At 44.5% G+C, this 18,579-nt stretch overlaps 1 non-coding gene across 1 annotated transcript; it reads right to left on the reverse strand.

The window, feature by feature from the left end:
* Window positions 1-18,246: 18,246 nt before the first annotated feature.
* Window positions 18,247-18,320, reverse strand: Trnat-ugu. The gene has a single exon. It is a non-coding gene; the product is annotated as a tRNA-Thr (tRNA).
* Window positions 18,321-18,579: the final 259 nt, after the last annotated feature.

The following is an 18,579-nucleotide window of genomic DNA, read 5'->3' on the forward strand; positions in this document are numbered from 1 at the left end:
GCTCCCTCTACGATTTTTACCCTCCGCGCTGCCCTCCAATACTACACTGGTGATCCCTTGATGCCTCAGAACATGTCCTACCAACCGATCCCTTCTTCTGGTCAATTTGTCCGACGAACTCCTCTTCTCCCCAATCCTATTCAATACCTCCTCATTAGTTATGTGATCTACCCATCTAATCCTCAGCATTCTTCTGTAGCACCACATTTCGAAAGCTTCTATTCTCTTCTTGTCCAAACTGTTTATCGTCCACGTTTCACCTCCATACACGGCTACACTCCATACACATACTTTCAGAAACGACTTCCTGACACTTAAATCTATACTCGATGTCAACTAATTTCTCTTCTTCAGAAACGCTTTCCTTGCCATAGCCAGTCTACATTTTATATCCTCTCTACTTCGACCATCATCAGTTATTTTGCTCCCCAAATAGTAAAACTCATTTACTACTTTAAGTGTCTCATTTCCTAATCTAATTCCCTCAGCATCTCCCGACTTAGTTCGACTACATTCCATTATCCTCATTTTGCTTATGTTGATGTTCATCTTATATCCTCCTTTCAGGATGCTGTCCATTCCGTTCAACTGCTCTTCCAAGTCCTTTGCTGTCTCTGACAGAATTACAAAGTCATCTGCGAACCTCAAAGTTTTTATATCTTCTCCATGGATTTTAATACCTACTCCGAATTTTTCTTTTATTTCCTTTACTGCTTGCTTAATATACAGATTGAATAACATCGGGGAGAGGCTACAACTCTGTCTCACTCCCTTCCTAACCACTGCTTCCCTTTCACGCCCCTCAACTCTTATAACTGCCATCTGGTTTCTGTACAAATTGTAAATAGTCTTTCGCTCCCTGTATTTTACCCCTGCCACCTTTAGAATTTGAAAGAGAGTATTCCAGTCAACATTGTCAAAAGCTTTCTCTAAGTCTACAAATGCTAGAAACGTAGATTTGCATTTCCTTAATCTTTCTTCCAAAGTAAGTCGTAGTGTCAGTATAGGCTCACGTGTCTCAACATTTCTACGGAATCCAAACTGATCTTCCCCGAGGTCGGCTTCTACCAGTTTTTCCATTCGTCTGCACAGAATTCGCGTTAGTATTTTGCAGCTGTGATTTATTAAACTGATAGTTCGGTAATTTTCACATCTGTCAACACCTGCTTACGCGTAATAATATGTATAAGAATGGTAATTACAAAGGGTAGTTTGCAATACATTATTAGTTGTGGATGTACTAGACGCTAGTGCGTGTTTAGTAACTTTGTTTTAGTGACGCTGTCGTCTGTAGCATTACCATGGCCACGCAGATGTAGTTGTAGATGTAGAAGGTCGTACGGTTACCTTGTGACCATGAAATCTGCATATCTGAAGCAATACGGAACTGATTCTTTCGAGCAGCTTCATATCGCGGAAAGCACTAAAAAAAAAAAAAAGACCTGTTAATCTTCCGAGTGCTAGAAACACAGACGGGATCACGAAAACACACTGTAGCCCTAGCCGCCTCATCGCTGCTAAGCCTATATGGAGCGCGAGAATTTCCTACTCTAGCTCGCTTCTGCCGGTCTCCACAGCGCAGTCATGCATTCGCTTGCGCATGCGCGGTCACGTCCGCGCGATATATCACGCACGAAGCACCGCATCAGCGCCTTCCCAAAGACCCGGCCGCGACGACACGTTTTGACAAAGTACCCTCCCGCCACTCGCCGCCGTTACAACCTCTCCCTACCCACCCTCCACAGCCTCTCTCTCTCGCAGTGTCTCGGAAGAAAAATGAAGAAGAAGGGGCAAGAGGAAAAAAAAAATCATCGTCATCAACTGGGTCGCCGCTCTTCACAATTTTATGGCTCATTAAAGGAAAATGGCGCGCGCCACTTATACGGGCTTAGTTACGAGGGCTGTCCGCCAGGGGCGCTGCCGCCACAGGGCTTAACTGTGCTTACCAACTTCTTTGGTCGCGCGCCTTGCGCCTCGCGCCGCTGCAACACACACAACGCCGCTGCCGTGCGGGTGGCTTCCAACTCAGGCGCAACTTGTGGAGGCATTACGTCGGTATGGGGGGGATGCGAAAAGCTGTCCGTACAATGCATGCAAATTGTGCAAAGTGCTGCCTGACTTTGAGTGCGCGGCGGAAAGGGGAACTATCTATTGTTATGACGTTCCAGGCGAAATATCTCGCCGCCAGGTTGGCGATAGCGTTTCCAAACTGGGGAGCACTACGATAACTGATAGAAGCTGCAACTTCGAAGTTACAATATAGTCTGACACCGATCACAGCCAAATCTACATCGATACTTCGTAATTCTACCCGTGTTGCGTGGTACTGTGAGTCCTGCTCTTACTTACGCCTTTATTGCTGCAATCGCGGAAGGGAGGAATTTCTGCCAGTAAACATCTACCGGGTGATCAAAAAGTCAGTATAAATTTCAAAACTTAATCAACCACGGAATAATGTAGATAGAGAGGTAAAAATTGACACACATGCTTGGAATGATATGGGGTTTTATTAGAACAAAAAAAGTTCACAAAATGTCCGACAGATGGCGCTGGACAGCAAAACGTCAGTAACTGCCCATGACAATCGTGTATAAAAGGAGCTGTAATGAGAGAGAGAATCAGATGCGCCGGCAGTCGCAGCATGTTGACGTTACCTGAAAAGGCGTTTTTAGTGAAGCTGTATTACCAGAATGGGGAATGTGCTAGTTCAGCGTTACGATCTTATCGCCATAGGAAGGGGATTCGAAAGTGTAAAGGACCGTTGACAAATGCAGCTGTGGCGAGAATGATTTCGAAGTTCGAAGCCACGGGTTGTTTCGGCGATAGACCCCGTAGTGGCCGACCGAGCACAAGGCGTAATGCTGCTGAGACAGTTCAGGAAGAAATGGAGACTGTAGCGGGTTCGTCTATGCACGGGGAAGTCAGCGCTCGTGCAGTCGCACGTCGCTCCGGCATTCCATACACTACTGTTTGGTTGGCACCCTCCGATGCTATCCGTACAAAATCCATCGGCATCATGAACTGTTACCTGGCGATTTAGTGAAGCGGAGGCAATTTTCAGTGTGGGCGTTTCAAAAGATGGAGGAAGATGACGATTGGTCGAGTAACGTGTTGTGGACCGACGAAGCTGATTTCAGGCTCCGAGGGTCTGTCAGCGCCCACAACTGCAGAATTTGGGCTACCGAAAATCCTAGAACTGTCGAGGAAACTCCATTGCACGACGAGAAAGTCACGGTTAGCGTTTGGATTTACCATGTATACCGTTATCGGACCTTTTATTCTTCGAGGAAATGCGTGATTCTGGTTTTGTAACTGCTATCGTGACGGGTGAGAGGTACGCCGATATGTTACAGGATCACATCATCCCCAGCCTGGCTGATAAACACCTGCTGGAACGTGCGATGTTTATGCAGGATGGCACTCCACCCCATATTGCTAGGCGCGTGAAAGATCTCTTGCGCGCGTCGTTTGGTGATGCTCGTGTGCTCAGCCGCCACTTTCGTCATGCTTGGCCTCCCAGGTCCCCAGACCTCAATCCGTGCGATTATTGGCTTTGGAGTTACCTGAAGTCGCAAGTGCATCGTGATCAACCGACATCTCTAGGGATGCTGAAAGACAACATCCGACGCCAATGCCTCACCGTAACTCCGGACATGCTTTACAGTGCTGTTCACAACATTAGTCCTCGACTACAGCTATTGTTGAGGAATGATCGTGGACATATTGAGCATTTCCTGTAAAGAGCACCATCTTTGCTTTCGCTTACTTTGTTATACTAATTATTGCTATTCGGATCAGATGAAGCGTCATCTGTCGGACATTTTTTGAACTTTCGCATTTTTTTTTATTTTTGTTCTAATAAAACCCCATGGCATTCCAAGCATTCGTGTCAATTCGTACCTCTCTATCTACATTATTGCGTGATGTATTGAGTTTTCAAATTTATACTGACTTTTTGATCACCCAGTACATCTTCGTCCATACTTTGCAGACCGCTATGCATGGCAGAGGGTACTCCCCACAATACAGTTAGCAGGGTTTCTTCCATTCATGTACGGAGTACGGGAAGAATGATTCTTTAAATGCGTCCGCGGGTGCTGTAATTAATCTAAACTTGTACTCACGATCTCTATGGGAGCGAGACATAGGTTGCTGTAGTATACACCGATCAGCCAGAACATTATGACCACCGAGCGACTATCGATATAAACCCGTCCAGGTGATAGCAGCGTGTAGCAGTGTGTAGAACGAGGAAGGTGCGCGATTTGTCTGACCGAGGGAAGGTTGTGATGCTCCGCAGACTCGATCCTTCAAGACGTATACATCAACGCGTAAATAATCTTTAGGCAACGTGAATAGCTGAACAGGCTGTCAATAAATTTTCCAAAGGCCCCATTCTCGTAACAAGAGCAATGCCAAACAGTCTGTACATTTCTTCATGCCTGAAGACGCAAGCACCACAGCATAAATAAACGTTAACTGACGTTGATAATTAATTGGCACGTTAAAAAATTAGTGATAGACCCATTCTTGTGATACAGCAATGCGATACTTGTAAAACAGGATTTGTGAACCACCCTGTACCAGTCAAAAAGTACCCGAGGAATCATCAGTTCTTCTAGAGGGAAACTTCAAAGCACAAATAAATCTTTCGGCAAAGTAAATGGTTAAAGAAACTGTTAACACGACATTACAGACTCTTGTTTTGTTAGGGAGAAAAGCATCACTTGTGCAAATTGAATTGTGGACCACGGTGTAAATTTCAAAAATGGTTGCGAATGACGAGTCTTTTGACTCGCAGCGTAGGTACCAGCACGTAATTTATCTATTAGGTTAAGTAAATAAATTGGTACAATGTTTACAGCTTCATAAAAGGCACCATTTCTCTTACGAAGGGACGAGATCCTTGTAGACGTATGAGAGAGGGAAATTACCGTCGCAGACGACAGGTATACGAACTGGAAGAGTTCGTAAAGTGTGGCGACGACTTATTCCGCAGATTTACTGGCAGTACACCGAACCGGACTGCTGCTAAAACAGGGACTGGTATGCAAATACCGACTCCTGACGAAGTGACGAGTTTTCTCGTGCGAAACAAGAGGGGGAAAAAAAAAGATGCGACGACCGCTTGGGTTATGTCGCGGACATAACATTTACGTGGCAGTGAATTTGTCACTGGCGTAGCCAATTAACGAAATTTTGTGCAAAGCGTCAAACTCAACCCGGGCTCTCCGGAGACGGAGAAAGTAACAAATGTTTGAGTAAGGTCATAACATAGATACCTTGTTGGGCAACAAAACATGGACCCCCTTCAACCACTTGACTGAGCTCGTCTGCACCGCACTGCCGACATGTGATGGAGTGGTGGTGTTGTTTTTGTTGTTCTTGTTGTCGTCTTCAGTTGCCGGCCGGTGTGGCCGAGCGGTTCTAGGCGCTTCAGTCTTGAACCGCGCGACCGCTACGGTCGTAGGTTCGAATCCTGCCTCGGGCATGGATGTGTGTGCTGTCCTTAGGTTAGTTAGGTTTAAGTAGTTCTAAGATATAGGGAACTGGTGACCTCAGATATTAAGTCCCATAGTGCTGAGAGCCATTTGAACCATTTGAACGTCTTCAGTTGCAGGTCTCAACGCTACGCTGTCCTCATCGTCATGTCAGACAACTATTGAAACCTACATCCTTTTGAACTTTCTTACTACTGTATTCACGTCTTGGTCTCAATCTACTAGAATTTTTACTCAGCACCCTTCCCTCTCGTTACCAAACGGACAATCTCTGCACATTTCAGGGAGTATCCTACCAAAGCAATCCCTTCCTTTAGTCAAACTGTGCAACAGATTTGTTTTTCCCCCATTTCGACTAAGTACATCCTCACTACTTACTCAATTTGCCCATCTAACCTTCGTCATTCCTCCGAAGTACCACATTTCTAGCCGGCCGTGGTGTCCGTGCGGTTCTAGGCGCTTCAGTCCGGAACCGCGTGACTGCTACGGTCGCAGGTTCGAATCCTGCCTCGGGTATGGATGTGTGTGATGTGCTTAGGTTAGTTAGGTTTAAGTAGTTCTAAGCTCTAGGGAACTGGTGACCTAAGATGTTAATTCCCATAGTGCTCAGAACCATTTGAACCATTTTGAACCAACCACATTTCTAAAGTTACTATTCTCTTTTTGTCTGAACTGTTCATTGCTTCAGTCTCCTATGAAGCCAAATTGCAGACAATATCTTCATATCGTACGACTATCTTAGAAGATAGATTAAGGAAAGGCAAACCTACGTTTCTAGCATTTGTAGACCTAGAAAAGCTTTTGACAATGTTCAGTGGAATACTCTCTTTCAAATTCTGAAGGTGGCAGGGGTCAAATACAGGGACAGAAAGGCTATTTACAATCTGTACAGGAAGCAGATGGAAGTTACAAGAGTCGAGGGGCACGAAAGGGAAGCAGTGGTTGGGAAGGGAGTGAGACAGGGTGGTAGCCTATCTCCGATGTTATTCAATCTGTATATTGAGCAAGACAATGCGACATCCGACACGTCCAGAATTGCTCTAGAAACACTCTTCTGAGTTTAAACACTTCCGCTGCCCACCAAACTCCCTAGACGTCGACATTATTGTGCATATGTGGGATGGCTTGCAACGTGCTTTTCAGAAGAGATCTCCACCTCTTTCGTACTCGTACGGATTTATGGACAGCCCTGCAGGATTCATGGTGTCAGTTCCCTCCAGCACTGCTTCAGACATTAGTCGAGTCCATCCTACGTCGTGTTGCGGCACTTCTGCGTTCTCGGGGGGATCTAGACGATATTCGGATGTGCACCAGTTTCTTTGGCTCTTCAGTGTGTAAACGGCCGTGTAACGCACAGAACATTTTTATTTTATCTAGTTGTCCTCGTGCCCGTTATTTCAAAGTGAACAGTATTTACAGCAAAATTCAAAGTGTCGTTGCTTAATTCAGGGTTTATTGGACATTCGGTGACGTGTAACGCGAAACAGATGATGCAGCAAAAATAAAGAAAACAATATACATTTACGTATTTCCTCAACAAAAAGGTAAAATAAAAGAGCCGCAAAACGGAAATACATCAAACATCGCTACAATACATCGTCGAAAGTATACAAAACATGTTTCTGATATTCGTAAACAACTTTCGCATCTATCAGTAGTAACAGGAAACTGCTCTTGTCTTTGTTCACGATTAAGAAGCTTCTACTTTGTGCGAAATAACATCAGTAATATAAATATATAATATTTGTCCATTAAACTCTTCTTGCCTCAAAAGGAATTATATATATGTGTGTGTGTGTGTGTGTGTGTGTGTGTGTGTGTAATGCTTGTCCATAGAGCTTGTACTTGCGTCCAAAGTAATTGCTGTGGTTACATAAAAGCGCTGAAATTACGCTATCAACTAATTTTTATTACTTATAAAACGCAATATCTGTTCTGCAAGCATATAAAATACACAATGGACTAACAGTGGATGATGTGCAGTTCTAATTCTACATCTACATCTACATCTACATTTATACTCCGGAAGCCACCCAACGGTGTGTGGCGGAGGGCACTTAACGTGCTTCTGTCATTACCTCCCTTTCCTGTTCCAGTCGCTTATGGTTCGAGGGAAGAACGACTGCCGGAAAGCCTCCGTGCGCGCTCGAATCTCTCTAATTTTACATTCGTGATCTCCTCGGGAGGTATAAGTAGGGGGAAGCGATATATTCGATACCTCGTCCAGAAACGCACCCTCTCGAAACCTGGACAGCAAGCTACACCGCGATGCAGAGCGCCTCTCTTGCAGGGTCTGCCACTCGAGTTTGCTAAACATCTCCGTAACGCTATCACGCTTACCAAATAACCCTGTGACGAAACGCGCCGCTCTTCTTTAGATCTTCTCTATCTCCTTCAACCCGATCTCGTACGGATCCCACACCGATGAGCAACACTCAAGTATAGGTCGAACGAGTGTTTTGTAAGCAAACAAACAAAGACAAAGAGAAGTCGTCGGCTCCCAAATTCTCTCTTGCACGTTCATTTTTGTTTCTTTCCTTACCAGTGGTACCAATACCACCGCTAATACTACAATTTACTACGTTAAAAGAACCGAACTGTAATTTTGGTAGAGCCCAACTGTACACATCACGCTATTTTTTGGTACAAGGAGTTTTTTCTTTTTTCTTGTACTCAGTATAAAGCTTTGATACGGTGCCTCTTGCAACGCCCAATACTTCCGCTATGCTGGTTACGGGAGCACCCACCAACCATTTTGCCGCCTTCGAGTTCATTTATCTACCACCCATGACTACAGCAGAACACTCTCCTGATCACGAATGGCACTCGTAATGTATTGGCTAACATCTGCATTTATGTTCAAGCACGCATCTGTCGTTATGTTTCCCACATTTTTCTCCACGCCTTCATTTTCAGCATCAGGTGGGACAGTTTCTTCCGGGTTGTCTCTCCCGCGTACCTTAGTAATTCTGAGGGACCATCCTGTACCTCCAGGGCCTCGTTTCGAGATGGGTCTTTCACGCACAGTTAGTACCATTTCGTCATTTGCTATCCTTCCTACCACTGTCGCAATTTATTTTTTTTTTTTGGCCAGCAGTGAACTTAGGTTACGGATGGACATTGGCAGCGTAATGCCACATCAAGGTAACAACAAGCGACGTGTTGCCCCCATAGCAAAGACCGCCATCTGTCGCTGGTCTTTATTCTCCACGTGGCGGTCGGGCGTGATGTATAATGCAGTGTATACAGCGGCCGAGCCCCGGTCTTTCGCTCTGCCGCATAAACTTTCATGGCCGCCCTCTCGACACCCCGGTCACGAACAGACATTCGCCGCAAATCCTTCCACGTCCTTTCTCCGTCTCTCTCTCTCTCTCTTTACATTTATATATATATATATACGTATGTACATATATATCAGCCTATCTGGCGCCAAAACCTAGCCGGTTTGGACAGAGAACAGAGGGGGACGGACTGAGCGCCAGAGCAAACTGGTGGCCATGAATATCTCTGACGGCGCACGAGTGGTTTATCTTCCGAATGAAACGCCGGATTCTCGACTTACTCCCCCCCCCCCCCCCCCAATCAAACTCTGACAGACTTCTCAATTCCAGCACACCAATCGCTGACATGTGTACACTTGACACGTGCGTGTGTTATGTAGTCAGCAAACAGACAATATGGACTTTTTCTTTAATAGCCGCAATTTTTTATTCCGTTGATACCCGTGGAAGGAAAGAAAAGCTTGCTATAAAGGGTGATTCAAAAAGGACTTTACAACTTCATATACCGGGTGATCAAAAAGTCAGTATAAATTTGAAAACTGAATAAATCACGGAATAATGTAGATGGAGAGGTACAAATTGACACACATGCTTGGAATGACGTGGGGTTTTATTAGAACCAAAAAAAAAAACAAAAGTTCAAAAAATATCCTACAGATGGCGCTTCATCTGATCAGAATAACAATAATTAGCATAACAAAGTAAGACAAAGCAAAAATGATGTTCTTTACAGGAAATGCTCAATATGTCCACCATCATTCCTCAACAACAGCTGTAGTCGAGGAATAATGTTGTGAACAGCACTGTAAAACATGTCCGGAGTTATGGTGAGACATTGGCGTCGGATGTTGTCTTTCAACATCCCTAGAGATGAAACTTTCTGGCAGATTAAAACTGTGTGCCCGACCGAGACTCGAACTCGGGACCTTTGCCTTTCGCGGGCAACTGCTCTACCAACTGAGCTACCCAAGCACGATTCACGCCCCGTCCTCACAGCTTTACTTCTGCCAGTACCTCGTCTCCTACCTTCCAAACTTTACAGAAGCTCTCCTGCGAACCTTGCAGATCTAGCACTCCTGAAAGAAAGGATATTGCGGAGACATGGCTTAGCCTCAGCCTGGGGGATGTTTCCAGTTCGAGTCTCGGTCGGGCACACAGTTTTAATCTGCCAGAAAGTTTCATATGAGCGCACACTCCGCTGCAGAGTGAAAATCTCATCCCTAGAGATGTCGGTCGATCACGATACACTTGCGACTTGAGGTAACCCCAAAGCCAATAATCGCACGGACTGAGGTCTGGGGACCTGGGAGGCCGAGCGTGACGAAAGTGGCGGCTGAGCACACGATCATCACCAAACGACGCGCGCAAGAGATCTTTCACGCGTCTAGCAATATGGGGTGGTTCTAATAAAACCCCATGTCATTCCAAGCATGTGCGTCAAATTTTTCCCTCTCTATCTACATTATTCTGTGGTTTATTAAGTTTTCAAATTTATACTCACTTTTTGATCACCCAGTAAATTAATTCATAGTATCTACGGAGGTGATTATAATGTCAATTTGTAGGGAAATACACGAATTTTTGTCTCGTGGAGTTCGCTAGTGCTGAATCGCACCGTAAAGAGCGCTAGCGGCAGTTGCGTTCAAGATGGCTGTCTTCGTTGAACTCGAGCGTGCTAGGTATGTGTTTCGGTTTGAAGAATCGAAGTCGGCGACAACAGTTCAGCTAATTTCCGTACCGAGTACGGTAAAGGTCCTCCTGGTAGGCCTACAATCTGTTGTTGTTGTTGTGGCCTTCAGTCCAGAGACTGGTTTGATGCAGCTCTCCATGCTACTCTATCCTGTGCAAGCTTCTTCATCTCCCAGTACCTACTGCAACCTACATCCTTCTGAATCTGCGTAGTGTATTCATCTCTCGGTCTCCCTCTACGATTTTTACCCTCCACGCTGCCCTCCAATACTAAATTGGTGATCCCTTGATGCCTCAGAACATGTCCTACCAACCGATCCCTTCTTCTAGTCAAGCTGTGCCACAATCCTATTCAATACGTCCTCATTAGTTATGTGATCTACCCACCTTATCTTTAGCATTCTTCTGTAGCACCACATTTCGAAAGCTTCTATTCTCTTCCTGTCCAAACTATTTATCGTCCACGTTTCACTTCCATACATGGCTACACTCCATACAACTACTTTCAGAAACGACTTCCTGACACTTAAATCTGTACTCTATGTTAACAAATTTCTCTTCTTCAGAAACGCTTTCCTTGTCGTTGCCAGTCCACATTTTATATCCTATACATTTTATATCTTCTACATTTTATATCCTCTCATCAGTTATTTTGCTCCCCAAATAGCAAAACTCCTTTACTACTTTAAGTGTCTCATTTCCAAATCTAATTCCCTCAGCATAACCCGATTTAATTCGACAATTTATGATTGGCATAAATGTTTTGTAGAAACAGAGTGCTCGGTAAGAAACGGGAAATCATCAGGTCATCCCAGCACATCTGACGACGTCGTTTAGGGAGTGAGAGGACGTTTTGTCAACAGCCCTACGAAATCGACCTGGTGTGCATTTTGCAAACTGCAGTTCCCACATATGACTGTATGGCAGGTGTTGAGGAACCATTTGGATATGAAACCATACAGATTGACGATCGTAGAAGCAATAAAAAACACTGATAAAATTGCTCGCAAAAACTTGTGTGCGGATATGTTAAATCGATTACATGAGGATGTACATTTCTTGGACAAAATCATCTTTGCCGGCCGGTGTGGCCGAGCAGTTCTAGGCGCTTCAGTCTGGAAACGCGCGACCGCTACGGTCGCAGGTCCGAATCCTGCCTCGGGCATGGATGTGTGTGAAGTCCTTAGGTTAGTCAGGTTTAAGTAGTTCTAAGTTTTAGATGACTGATCACCTCATTAGTTAAGCCCCTCAGTGCTCAGAGCCATTTGAACCATTTTCAAAATTATCTTCTCTGACGAGTCGACTTTTCATATAAGTGGCAATGTTAACACGCATAACTGTAGGGTTTGGGGCAGTGAAAATCCACATCAAACATTGCAACGTATTCGTGATAGCCCTAAACTGAACGTCTTTTGCGCATTGAGCAAGAACAAAGTGTACGGTCACATTTTTTCGTGGAAGAAGCATCAACGAGGAGGTGTACCTGGATGTGTTACAACAGTTTTTGGTACCACAGATCGATGAGGATGACCGAGATCGAAATGTTTACTTCAGGCAAGATGGTACACCACCCGGCTACCTGGCTGATGTCCGGGATTTTCTCAGTGACCGCTTTCCAGGTCAATCGATTGGCCGGGATGCGCCAATTGTGCATGGATCCCACGTTGCCCAAACCTGACACCTCTCGATTTTCTTTTATGGGAATTCATCAAGGATATCGTGTTTCTACTTCTTGTGTCGGCTTCTCTACCTGAACTTAGAACAAGAATTTACGCCACCACTGAGCAAGTTATATCTGCAATGCTAAAGCGAGTGTGGGAAGAAATTGACTTCCGATGGGATGTGTCCACGATAACCAACAGAAACCTCATACAACATCTTTAGTTTAAGGTAAAAAAATCTGATATATTTCCCTACAAAATAACACTAAACCCGGCTCTATAACTTCTTTCAATAAATTTGTATGAATTTTTAAACTTGTAAAGTCCTTTTTGGAATAACCTGTAGAACTAGCAGCAGCGAAACATCTGACAGAAAATTAGTCCGAATTTTAAGTAGTAATTGGATATAAACAAAACACCTAAAGAGGTATTATGATGTCACCAGCTCACACCTGAATAAAAATGATGTTTCCAAGTCAGTGTAACAACAGTTTCTATTTTACTACGGAGAAAATAAACTATTATGTTACTATCTCGTCACTCAAGCATGGTTATTTCTTCTCAGTTCGTTGTTGTCTATTTCGAAGCACTACAGCAGTGCTTCAAAATCGGAAGCAAATAAGCAAAAAAACACAACGAACACAATTGAGTGGCGACAAAATTGTAACACAATCTTCCAGAACAAAATATTTAACTGTTGATATCCCCAATTACCAGCACTATACAATCAACAAGAATTGTCTTTGCACAACGTACACACATTATTCATTCCCAGAATATACTTTAAGGATAACATCCTGAATGTTCATCCATTAAAATAGCGTGAGTGATGTAAATCGATTAATATATGGCAATAATGAAACAATAATAAAACAAATGGAATAAAGTTATTGGCATTTTTTCCAAGCCCCAACCCCACTACCTTAATTCACGAACAGCTTAACGAACATACAGATTAATTGTATTCCAGTGTTAGGTTTTGACATCAGTCATTTGGGACATGTGATGAATCTACGGTCAACTTCAGAGAAGAGAATCAGCAGTGTTTTGCCTGTTGTATCTTCATCAAGCTAATCATTTATTTTGGAGCACTTCATGTCTTGGATGGAATCTTAGGAGCAATCATCTTTATTCCACTAATATACTGTTACTGGATGATACTGTCAGTTCTTTTGTTGGTGGTATTTACATCACATGACTGATTTTTAAATTATAAAATTTCTTCACATGCGCTTGTTGCACTACAGCAACACACGTCTCAAGATGAAATTGTATAATTTCAAAATGATCATAACACCATTAGTAAAGAAAAAAATAGCTGAATGAATTTTCTGGTAATGGTATAGTAACCTACGCAATTTAAGAATAGTGCACAATTTCTGTAAAAATGATTTAGCATTTCTTGTAACAGTTCCACGGCAACTTTTGTCTCTGCAGCAAGGTGACGATGTCCTGCATTAATCAAACCACCTCTGTCTCCTCTTCATTAATGTATAAAACAAAATGAATGAGGAAAATGTTGATAGTATTTTAATAAGAAGGCTGGCCGAAGTGACCGAGCGGTTCTAGGCACTTCAGTCTGGAACCACGTGACCGCTGCGGTCGCAGGTTCAAATTCTGCCTCGGGCATGGATGTGTGTGATGTCCTTAGGTTAGTTAGGTTTAAGTAGTTCTAGGGGACTGATGACCTCAGAAGTTAAGTACCATAGTGCTCAGAGCCATTTGAACCATTTTCAACAAGAAGACAAATTCAGATCGAGTCCTATGATGTGTGTGTGTGTGTGTGTGTGTGTGTGTGTGTGTGTGTGTGTGTGTGTGTGTGTGTGTGCATGAAAGAGAGTTAGACAGAAAGTGTAAAATACACAAATTATGCCAGAAAGTTAGAAAGAGAGAGAGTGGAAAATATATATGAGCAAGGAAGAGAGTGAGAGTATGATAGAAAGAGAAAGAGACAGGAGAAGACAGAGAGAGAGGGAGAGAGAGAGAAAGAGAGAGAGAGAGAAAGAGGGAGAGATAGAGGAAGAAAACGCAAGACATGGGGCAAGGGAGACAGAAACTCACAGAGGGAGGGGACTAAGAAGACAGAGGGAGATAGTTTAAATAGACATCAAAGAATTAAAAAGTGAATGGGATGGTTGCAAAGTAAGGAGGAGGTCGACACTACAGAGACTAAAATGAGGAGAAAAGTGCAAGGATCAAAACGTGAGGAGCAAAGTGTGAAATACTTAATTTACAGAAATGTTATTGATTTAGTAAGAAATATGACAGACTTAATTACTGTCCTCATACATCACGTCATTCACAGCGCCCCTCACGCCACGGACAGGACATGGAGTAACGAGCGGCAACATTAGCACAGCCAGTGTTCCGCCAGCGACGGGGAGGAGTGGACCGTCTTTGAGACAGTGAGCTCTTAGGACGCGGCCGCCATCACTCTTCGTTGCAGGAGGATCTCTGACGCGTGCGCGCCGTGCATGAAGTATCTCTGGCCCTCCCGCCTCTTCCGCCTTTTCTCTCCCTCGCACAGCGGCCGCACTCTAAGCCCCGGGGAACGGCGAATCGCGAGGCTTACCGAGCGGTCACGTGACCGGAAACTGGAATCGGCGGACAGAGGGGGACGGAACGGGGGCAGGGGGGGGGGGGGTGTAGGGGGCAGAAAAGATCCGCGTCGTCCCCGAAGTTGTTGGCGACTTCCGTTCGCGTTTTATTCCTCCCTTCCTGTCGTATAAACCTATAGACGGTCCGCTGCGGCAGTAATGTTTGAGACGATGGCTCGCGACGAGGAAAAGGACACAAACATTTTCTTTTCTGCTTTCTTTCGGCCACGTGACGTGGAACTAAATAACGCTGTGTACTCCTTGTTTGCTATCTTAGTCTGCAGTCGCTGCGGCTGCGATATCGGAGGATTCTGCCGATGACCGAAATCGGCCAAAGACGGACGATCTTTTTCAGATCAGTACTCCAGTACCCGCGTGGTGTCACTATAACCGATCTCAACGCCCGTATAGACTTTTGGACGATGGTCGGCGGAATCCAAATTAGTTCGTTTTCTACTCTCGATTCTGGCGACCCACCCACACGAAAACCATGGACTGTGATAGTATTTTAATATATATATACTAAGATGGTATCTGTTCTTTCGGAGATGTTGGTGACCATACAGCTCGTTAGAATGAAATTACAATGAAATGAACACCCTTGGCTGCTTACAGGCGTCGACATACATCAACGGGGACAGCTGAAAATGTGTGCCCCGACAGGGACTCGAACCCAGGATCTCGTGCTACTGTGGCAGACGCTCTATCCATCTGAGCCACCGAGGGCACGGAGGATAGCGCGACTGCAGGGATTTATCTCTGGCACGCCTCCCGCGAAACCCACATTCTCAACGTGTTGTCCCGCACTACATTCGTAGTGCCCCCGCCCATTATACTCATTACTCGCGGCGCGTTGCCGATTCCCGTAAGAGTTCGGGCACTGTTTGTGCATTCACACGGGAGAACAAGTTGGTCAAGTGGCGGGATATATATATATATATATATATATATATATATATATATATATATATATATATATATACAGGGTGTTACAAAAGGGTACGGCCAAACATTCAGGAAACATTCCTCACACACAAAGAAAGAAAATATGTTATGTGGACATGTGTCTGGAAACACTTACTTTCCATGTTAGAGCTCATTTTATTACTTCTCTTCGAATCACATTAATCATGGAATGGAAACACACAGCAATAGAACGTACCAGCGTGACTTCAAACACTTTGTTACAGGAAATGTTCAAAATGTCCTCCGTTAGCGAGGATACATGCATCCACCCTCCGTCGCACGGAATCCCTGATGCGCTGATGCAGCCCTGGAGAATGGCGTATTGTATCACAGCCGTCCACAATACGAGCACGAAGGGTCTCTACATTTGGTACCAGGGTTGCGTAGACGAGAGCTTTCAAATGCCCCCATAAATGAAAGTCAAGAGGGTTGAGGTCAGGAGAGCGTGGAGGCCACGGAATTGGTCCGCCTCTACCAATCCATCGGTCACCGAATCTGTTGTTGAGAAGCGTACGAACACTTCGACTGAAATGCGCAGGAGCTCCGTCGTGCATGAACCACATGGTGTATCGTACTTGTAAAGGCACATGTTCTAGCAGCACAGGTAGAGTATCCCGTATGAAATAGTGATAACGCGCTCCATTGAGCGTAGGTGGAAGAACATGGGACCCAATCGAGACATCACCAACAATGCCTGCCCAAACGTTCACAGAAAATCTGTGTCGATGACGTGATTGCACAATTGCGTGCGGATTCTCGTCAGCCCACACATGTCGATTGTAAAAATTTACAGTTTGATCATGTTGGAATGAAGACTCATCCGTAAAGAGAACATTTGCACTGAAAAGAGGATTGACACATTGTCGGATGAACCATTCGCAGAAGTGTACCCGTGGAGGCCAATCAGCTGCTGATAGTGCCTGCACACGCTGTACACGGTACGGAAACAACTGGTTCTCCCGTAGCACTCTCCATACAGTGACGTGGTCAACGTTACCTTGTACAGCAGCAACTTCTCTGACGCTGACATTAGGGTTATGGTCAACTGCACGAAGAATTGTCTCGTCCATTGCAGGTGTCCTCGTCGTTCTAGGTCTTCCCCAGTCGCGAGTCATAGGCTGGAATGTTCCGCGCTCCCGAAGACGCCGATCGATTGCTTCGAACGTCTTCCTGTCGGGACACCTCCGTCCTGGAAATCTGTCTCGATACAAACGTACCGCGCCACGGCTATTGCCTCGTGCTAATCCGTACATCAAATGGGCATCTGCCAACTCCGCATTTGTAAACATTGCACTGACTGCAAAACCACGTTCGTGATGAACACTAACCTGTTGATGCTACGTTCTGATGTGCTTGATGCTAGCACTATAGAGCAATGAGTCGCATGTCAACACAAGCACCGAAGTCAACATTACCTTCCTTCAATTGGGCCAACTGGCGGTGAATCGAGGAAGTACAGTACATACCGACGAAACTAAAATGAGCAACAGGCATGTGGTAAAATGAAATTGTATAATTTTAACTGATGATGTGGAATATACAGCATCACTAAAAAAAACAGCTGAATGAAATGGAAATTAAGCGTTTCCGGACACATGTCCACATAACATCTTTATTTGTGTGTGAGGAATGTTTCCTGAAAGTTTCGCGGTACCTTTTTGTAACACCTTGTATACTAAGATGGTATCTGTTCTTTCGGACGTTGAGAATGTGGGTTTCGTGGGAGGCGTGCCAGAGAGAAATCCGTGCAGTCGCGCTATCCTCTGCGTCCTCGGTGGCTCAGATGGATAGAGCGTCATTTTCATCTGTCGGTGATGACGTATTCAACGCCTGTAAGCAGCTAAGCGGGTTCATTTCATTGTAAAGTATTTTAAGTTTAGCACAAGAAAGCGATTTGGGGTGGTATGAGGAAGTGCAACATCGTAACAGGTATTCGGGCTGATTCAGCTGCCCCAACCGGTATCATTTTATGCAATCCACAGTGTTCTATCTGGCGTTCAATTAACAATATCCGAGGTTTTCATATTCTCTCACTTGCAAACTATTGGTCCAACAGACAAAATTAACAGTACCTTTTTTCTTCGACATTTGATGGAACTATATTCTGTGTTCGCTGCAGAACACAGCTTTCTAGTTATTAAAGAGAAACTAACTGAAGTGAGCTTCAAATGCACCTCCACCCTAACACTTATCCTTCACAAGTCAGGATTTCTAGTATGTTGTTCGTGGCATTCCTTCCAACCACTGTACACAAATTTCCGACTACACGAAATGTTCCCGATATTCGACCTTTTTTGGTCGCTATTGATCTGACTAACGCGTCACCAGCACAGTCAGCTATTTCGTTAAAATTATTAATTTAAACGTGCCTATGGGGTAATGAAAATGAAATGACTTTCGTAAACGCATATATGAAGATAGTAAATGTTCTCGAAAGAACAGATACCATTGATGACCATGCAGCTTATATAGGATAAATAATAATTAATTGAAACCCTCAGCTGCCGACATGTGTTGTTGATATACCTCGATGGAGACAACCGAAAATGTGTGCCCCGACCGGGACTCGAACCCGGGATCTCCTGCTTACACGGCAGACGCTCTATCCATCTGAGCCACCGAGGACACAGACGAATAGCACGACTGCAGGGACCTATCCCTTGCACGCTTCCCGTGAGACCCACATTCCCAACTGTCCACAGTCTACATACGTAATGTACCTAATAGATATTTGTCTATCCACACCTGTCAGCAGCTGAGGGTTTCAATTAATTGTCATTTTTGCACACATTATGCTAATATTAATTACGTTGACAGTTCGGCGCAAACTTAACCCTCACAAGCATGGAAGTTCAGTAATCAGATGGTATAAAGAAAATCAAAA

Source organism: Schistocerca piceifrons, chromosome 11, assembly GCF_021461385.2.
Source record: "Schistocerca piceifrons isolate TAMUIC-IGC-003096 chromosome 11, iqSchPice1.1, whole genome shotgun sequence".
NCBI lineage: Eukaryota > Metazoa > Arthropoda > Insecta > Orthoptera > Acrididae > Schistocerca > Schistocerca piceifrons.